This window comes from Ochlerotatus camptorhynchus, unplaced genomic scaffold (assembly GCF_037179485.1).
Source record: "Ochlerotatus camptorhynchus isolate MF236.1 unplaced genomic scaffold, CSIRO-AGI_Acam_v1.1 ptg000268l, whole genome shotgun sequence".
Taxonomy (NCBI): domain Eukaryota; kingdom Metazoa; phylum Arthropoda; class Insecta; order Diptera; family Culicidae; genus Ochlerotatus; species Ochlerotatus camptorhynchus.
In genome coordinates this window covers 2,567,323-2,574,864 of record NW_027040758.1, presented here as the reverse complement: position 1 = coordinate 2,574,864, position 7,542 = coordinate 2,567,323, and the positions used below count along the sequence as shown (strand labels likewise).

Here is a 7,542-nt window from a genome sequence, read left to right as displayed (position 1 = left end):
AGTTCATGACTGGATCTCGAAGACGTTTGCGTGATCGATAGCAAAGCTGTCTCCTCTCTCTCAGATTTTTATTATTTCAGTAATCTCTATTTCAAAACTACCCAAATTTGTGAGCAAATGCCTCCAATGAACCAGAAGTAGTAGTAACATTACGTTTATTTCCATTGACTATGCTTTTGACCTATGGCTGTCTTTCTTTACTATATTGGGGATCAAATTACGAAATACGAAATGGGCAAATGGGAGGCGAACAGTTTATAAATGGAGAAATAAACCAATACATTCTGGGAAATATTTCATTCGATGGAGAAAACATCCAGCAATTTTGACGTACGACTACATCTGTGATTTCTATACCAAAAATAACCCAAAATGGATCAAGTAACAAAATTATGAAAGATTTTGAACAGTTATAATTCTGTCCATATCGGATGGATTTAATTCTAAACAAGCCAATTGGTTGGAAAGTCATCTACAATTCTGTTAAAATGAACACTTTATCAATTGTCAATAGGTCACTATTGAAAATTGCACGAATGTGCAACTGTTGCTATCATAATTTAAATTATCACCGATTGCCTGCGAAAAGCGCTTTCCCTAACACAGATTTAAAAATTGATTTCACTCCGGTCTTGCCAAACGGTGTTTATTCAATCACTGCGTGTGGTGAGTGGTGGTGTTCAGTTGTCATCAGCAGCAGCAGAAGTGCTTTCGGCGCTTGGCGTTCTACAGTACATAATGAAAGCCTGCCCGCATGCAGCTATCTGCATGCTCTCGATTCAGCCTTCGATTCTACGAAGAAAGAGGACGAAGCCGCACCGCTACTGATCGGATTCAGTTGCGCGTTGTGCACCACAGTGGGCCATCTATGCCAAGTGCATTGCCCTCGTTCCAAACAACATACAGCTCGCCAGCGTTATTTGTATTGAACACCCTAATAGTAGCTCAGCATTACTCAACCATTACGACAAAACGTTCCTTTTCAGGACCACCATAAATTTGTTAAAGAGTATTTTCTGGACATTTCTCAAGGTCATTAATCGGATATCAGTTCCCATAAGTTTCAATCTAACATACCATGTATTTCTAAGACAACCCATAATCACAAAAACCAAAGTTGGACGCGGCATGAAAGTGGTTTGATTTTGATCCAGAGATGATGGATTTTAATTCGTAAACGCCAATCGATTGCAAATTTTTCTACAAATGAGAATAAGACTATCAATTTACAAAAGGTCACTATTGTAAATTGCACGAATGTGCAACTGTTGCGATGGCGACTAAATCTATCACCGATTGCCTGCAAAAAGCGCATTCCTTAACTTAGATTTAAAAATCGAATTCCCTCCTGTCTCGCCGAACGGTGCCCAACAAACAATCTGAGTTGATTAACAGCTGAATAAGCCATTTTTTAGCTGAAGAAGCTTATTTTTGCCTGAATAAGCTCTTATTAAACATTCAATGTTTGTTGGGTGGTTACTCAATCACAGTGCGTGGTGAATGGTGGTGTCCGATCGTCATCAGCAGCAGCAGTGCTTTCGGCGCATGGCGTTTTCCAGTACATAATGAAAGGCTGCCCGCAAGCAGCTAGCTATCAAGGCTGCCCACAAGAGCCCTGGATTCACCGAAAAAAGAGGAAGAAGCCGCTACTGATTGGATTCAGTTGCGCGTCGTGAGCCGCTGTGGGCCATCTATGCCAAGTGCGTTAACCTCGTTCCAAACAACATACAGCTCGTCAGCTTCATCAGTGTTGAACACCCTAATACATAGTAGCTCAGCATTACTCAATCATCATGACAAAACGGTCCTTTTCTGGACCACCATAAATTTGTTAAGAAGCTCCTTCACTACAGTTAATAAATGACATTTTTCATATAAGACCACGTAGTCCTACGTCACCATTGCGTACAACCCCATAGGGCTGTCCCTTGTAGTTTTTTGATGTATTTATAGTACAAATAGTGAAAATAGAACAATTGAAAAATTAAGAAATTTAACAAATAAATTATGAATATGTCGCGTACTAATCAGAATCGCGAACGGATGGGATGAATCTATATTCTCTCGCACAGACATCACAAACTAACACGCCGGGTAAAGCAGGTGCATAAGAACGCCTATCAATGGTTGTTGGGTTCTGCCCTGACCGGCGATTTGCGACCTCTGTGCACCTGAACTCCGATTTTTACCTCCACGCGGTGCCCGGTGGGGTTGCTGGCGGTGATATTTGAAGTCAGTAATGCGAACAAGAACGGGGGATCATTGTTGTCACCAAAGCACTATTGTCAATAAATCGGTAGTGCCCGTGATGACGATGACAGAGCAAAAAGGTTAAGCCAACTCTAAGTAGCCTGTGATTGCCGCTACCTGGAGATGCTAACCTGCTGGGTCTGGTTACGACTTGGCCGTCCTGAATGAACTATCTCCACCTCCTCAAGGTGGTTTGTTTAAAAGGACGTTAATAAATGGAAGCACAGCGCAAACTAACACTTCTTCCTTGTGTGGCACGTTTAATTAGGCACCTAGATTTGCCTCAATGCATTACCAATGCATGAATTTGTATATTGTGTGGCAAGCACAATGATACTCTATGCTCAGGGAAGTCGAGAAAATTTTCAACCCGAAAGATTCCCTCGACCGGACCGGGAATGGAACCCACCGCTTCTGGCTTGGTAATACCGTGCCTTTACTGACTAGGCTATGAGACCCCGGTAGAAAACTCATCGGTTATATTAAAACAATGCACCGGTTGTACTAAATAGTTGATTTACTTTTTTTTTTCCTTCATTTGTTTTCCGTCGATCTTGTTTTCCGTACTGAAAACCTGTGCTACCGAAGCCAGGGAGCCAGCTCCCACACCTGGACCCTACCACCCTATTGACCCATCAACTCATGGACCGGGGACCAACGTCTTTACTTCCCTTCCGAAGGAAGGCGTGATCAGAGATTGTATGCCTCAGAAATACCCCACAGGCACCGACTGGGATTGAAGCCCAGGCCTTTTGGGGTGAGAGGCATTCACGTTTACCACTAAACCACCGGTGCCGCAGTTGATTTACTGTTGGTATCGATTCCATTTTCACACAAACGGCACCATTGGAAATATTTATAGAGTTTTAAGGATATAGATTTTAAACAACGAAAAGAACTAAGCACAAAAACAAGTGTATCGACCAATCGCGGTCCTACATCAACCTTCCGTTCGTGTCCCTAGGCACAGACTCTAGTACTTTTTTTTCATTTTCACATCTTTCATGTAAGCTTTGTGAACTTATCTAATAAAATTGGGAAAAATTATATAAGAAAGGTTTTGTAAACCTGTTAGATGACTAGTTCTTTGGGTTACGATAAACAATTTTCGATTTAAATTTTTTTTTTTGCTTTGGTATAACGTAACTTGATATAACGTAACGTTGCTTTATATAGAGGTACGACTGTACTAAGTTTCAAGCTCTAGGCTGTGGAAATATTTATTTATTTATTTATTGTAATTCATCTGACAGTAGTTGTCTAAATGAATAAAACTAAGATGATACATAAAAAAGCAACAGGTAAACAGATTACAAACATAATCACAATCTTCTCAATCGGTTTCGAAATTGGTTCGATGTTTCTCCGAATTCAAATGCTTCTTCTATAGTGGAGACAAAGGCTGTTTGGTTGGCTACGGTCGGAGGGAGTAAATGAAGTTGCTTCACTGCGTTGCTTTGACCGGTTGTGTATTTCCCGTGTAGATGAAACAATAGTTTGGTCTGAACTGATTACTTGGCCGGGATGCTGGTCGTATTTATATCTGTTGGTTGTGTGATATGTGGTATAATATACTTTGTGTGGGTTTTTCGTCTGGTGAATTGTATTCTGTTCTAACTGTTCGCGTTGTTCGCGACATACCGGCCACCAATGAAATAACTATTTCATTCAAATTAACTTATACTCTAATTCAAGATCACTTCTTAATCTAACTCATGAGGATTCTTCTGGAATAGCAGCGGTTGCTGCGTTTCCATCTGGGCTGCCAGGCACTTCGCCGGAAGTGGAGGCGGAACTATCTTCGCTGTCGGTTGGTAGAAGACAGATCTTCACAATCGGTCGGTCGAAGACTGCGCCGGATGCAAGTCTGACGGTCACCACACGGACCAGACCATCCGCGCCGGGATGGACGTTTTCGATTCAACCCATGCTCCACCTGAGCGGTGGTAGGTTGTCGTCCTTCAGGAGTACCAGCTTGCCGACCAGAACATTCGGCTGCCGGTAGTAGTGCTTCTTTCGCTGCTACAGTTGATGAAGGTAGTCCGTCGACCAGAGTTTCCAAAGCGTTTGGGTTCTGCGCTGCATCTCTTGCCAAAGTGAAAACCGGTTGTTAGGAACTTGGGCAAGGTCGGGCTCCGGGATTGATTGGAGTGCTGATCCGACCAGAAAGTGTCCCGGCGTGAGGACTTTCATGTCACTTGGGTCCTCGGATAGGGCGGTAAGTGGCCGAGAGTTAAGACAGCTCTATATCTGGCAAAGGATGGTACGCATTGCATCGCTTGACACGGATTCCAAGCCAACGACTCGCCGAAAGTGGTGCTTGAAAGCCTTGACCGTGGCCTCCCAAAGGCCGCCGAATGTTGGAGCGTTCGCAGGGATGAAATTGAACTGGATGGATGATTCAGCGCAGAACGATGCTACCTTCAGAAGTAGTTGTTGGTCGTTGAGCTGCTTGCAGAAGTCTCGTAGTTCCCTGTCTGCGCCCTTGAAGTTGGTGGCATTGTCACAGAACAGAGCAATTGGTTTGCCTCGGCGAGCAACGAACCGTTTCAACGCTGCGATGAATGCTTCGGAGCTGATATCACCAACCATTTCGAGATGTACGGCCTTCGTTGCCATACAGACAAATATAGTGACGTATGCTAGGATCGATGGAGATGGTTTCGTTCGACGTATTGGTACCTTCTGCCAAACGGGACCACAGAAGTCAACGCCCGTTTTGAGAAACGCACGGGTCGGAGTGATGCGAACTTTCGGAAGCTGGCCCATCTGCTGGTGTTCTACTTGTGGTCGTGTGCGGTAACAACGCAAGCAGGATTTGACGTGTCTCCGTGCCAGGTTACGGCGGTTTAGTGGCCAATATTGTTCACGGATGTGTGCGATCATCGCACGCGGACCAGCGTGGAGAAGCTTCTTATGCACCGAATCAACGAGCAGTGAGGTGAACGGGTGCGCTGCAGGCAAAAGCATTGGATGCTTGCAGGTGAACGAGTATGAAGAGTGGTTCAGCTGACCACTGACCAGAAGTACACCATCGTGGATGAAGGGATTCAAGGTGCGTAATGGGGATTTCTTGAGATCCGCTTCGCATCTGGCCTGAAGCTTAGCGATTTCTTGGCTGAAGCACTCATTTTGCACAACTTTCATAAGGCCTTCTTGTGCTTGAAGGAGTTCTGCTGAGGTAAGGTACGGAATAGCTTGTAGATCGAATCCAGCAAGTTAGGCCCGACAGTACCGCACGAACATGCGGCAATATGCTGCGATGCGGGTGAGTCTCGTTAGTAACGAGTAGCGGATGAGCAGTGTACGATCGGGGGCTTCGGTGGATCGAGTGACGGCTGCAAGCGTATGAAGCTTCACCTCGAGAACTTCAGGAGGAAATTCGCAGGCGTCTTGGACTGGAAACATACTTGGCCACTCCACTGAATTATACATAATCCACGGTGGACCCTTCCATCATAGTGCGTTGTTGACGAGCTTACAAGGATTGACACCCCTCGAGATGAGATCGGCCGGATTCTCCAGACCGGCGACGTGATTCCAACTGCCTCCTTCAGTGAGTCGCTGCACCTCCGCGACACGGTTTGCCACGAAAGTGTTGTAGTTGGACGGTGGGTTGTACAGCCAGTGGAGAGTGATTGAAGAGTCAGACCAAAAATAAGCATTTGCATTGATGTTGAGGCTTAACATAACGGAACAGTTAGCTGAGGAGGACAGCAGAGCAGAGCTCTAGGCGGGAAATTGATAGGGTTTGGATAGGAGTTACTCGGGATTTGGCGGTTAGGAGACGGGTTGTGACGACACCACTTCTTCCGACACTTCCCAAGTAGATGCATGCTCCGTAAGCATTTTGGGATGCATCGCAAAGCCCATGAAGTTGCATATTGTCTCCGGCGCCTGGAGCTTTGACCAAACGAGGGATGGAAAATGACCCTAGACCAGCCAGACCAAGTCTGTAGTCTTCCCACACGGTGCATAGTGAATTGGGAAGCTCCTCGTTCCAGCTCAGTTTCAACTTTCAAAGTTGTTGGACAAACACTTTGGCTGTGATGACCACCGGACCCAGGATGCCCAAGGAATCAAAGAGTTTGAACATCTCTTTGATTCCTTGGGCATCGGACACCGATTGCCATCCATTGACGGCAATCGAATGTGCAGGAAGGCAGCTTCCACACCTGCGTAGGATATTGCACCCATTCAACACACATGGGCCGGGACCAACGGCTTTACTTCCCTTCCGAAGGAAGACGTGACCAGAGATTTTAATGCCTCAGAAAAATCCCACCGACCTCGGCTGGGGATTGAACCCAGACCCATTGGGATGTTAGAAAGCAGTCACGCTTACCACTACACCAACCGGCAGAGTTTGGACATCTCGGAGACCACGATTCGTTTCGTGATCGGATTATCAGAGAAGCGCTCAGGAACTTGGAACCAGAAGGTATCCGATTCAGGGTGCCACAACAGACCGAGTGTGCTGACGGAACCTTGGATGTCATCTATTGCTACAATCGGCCTATCATCCTTCAGGTTGTCCGGTATGTTTGACAACACTTCGGACGAATTCGATGACCACTTTCGAAGTTCGAATCCTGCGGACGAGAGGATGCTCTGCACTCCAGAACGTAGCGGCATTGCTTCTTCCACAGTGTCAGCACCGCTGAGGAAATCGTCCACGTAGAAATCCTTACCAATTTTTGCTGCAGCATCGGTTTCGCTCTCCGAGTGATCGTAGGACAATTGCTGTAGACACCGATTAGCTAGATACGGCGCACATACGGTGCCGTATGTTACCGCGGTTAGCTCGTAGGAACGGACGTGTGGATCAGTCCTGCTTTGCCAGTAAACGAGCTGAATTCGCCTATTGTCGGGATGTACCCACATCTGGCGATACATCTTGGTAACAACTGCCACCTCGTACATGCAGAATCTGATGACGATAGCGTATAATGTGGGGAAGATAGAACGAGAGGGTATGGGTTTTGTCTTGTAACGGATCTACGGGAACCATATGGCCAAGTTCTATGTACTCTGCCATGAAGTCGACATACTGGGCCTTCAAATCGGGGTTCTTGCTGAGTCAACGTTGCATCCATTGAAATCTGCGGAGGGCACCGACCTCGGAGTCACCAAGTTGACCCAAGACGTGCTCTTTCTTCGGCAGGCGTACAACGAATCGGCTTGATTCGTCGTGGGTGGTAGTTTCGGAAAAGTACATCTTGCAAGCCAATTCTTCCTTTGACAGTCCACGGCTTTGAGGGCGACTCTCGACTTCCCAGAATCGAGTCAGTT

At 46.0% G+C, this 7,542-nt stretch overlaps 1 pseudogene; it reads right to left on the bottom strand.

The window, feature by feature from the left end:
* Window positions 1-4,494: 4,494 nt before the first annotated feature.
* On the bottom strand, window positions 4,495-5,658 carry LOC135705538 (uncharacterized; annotated as a pseudogene).
* Between the last annotated feature and the right edge of the window lie 1,884 nt (window positions 5,659-7,542).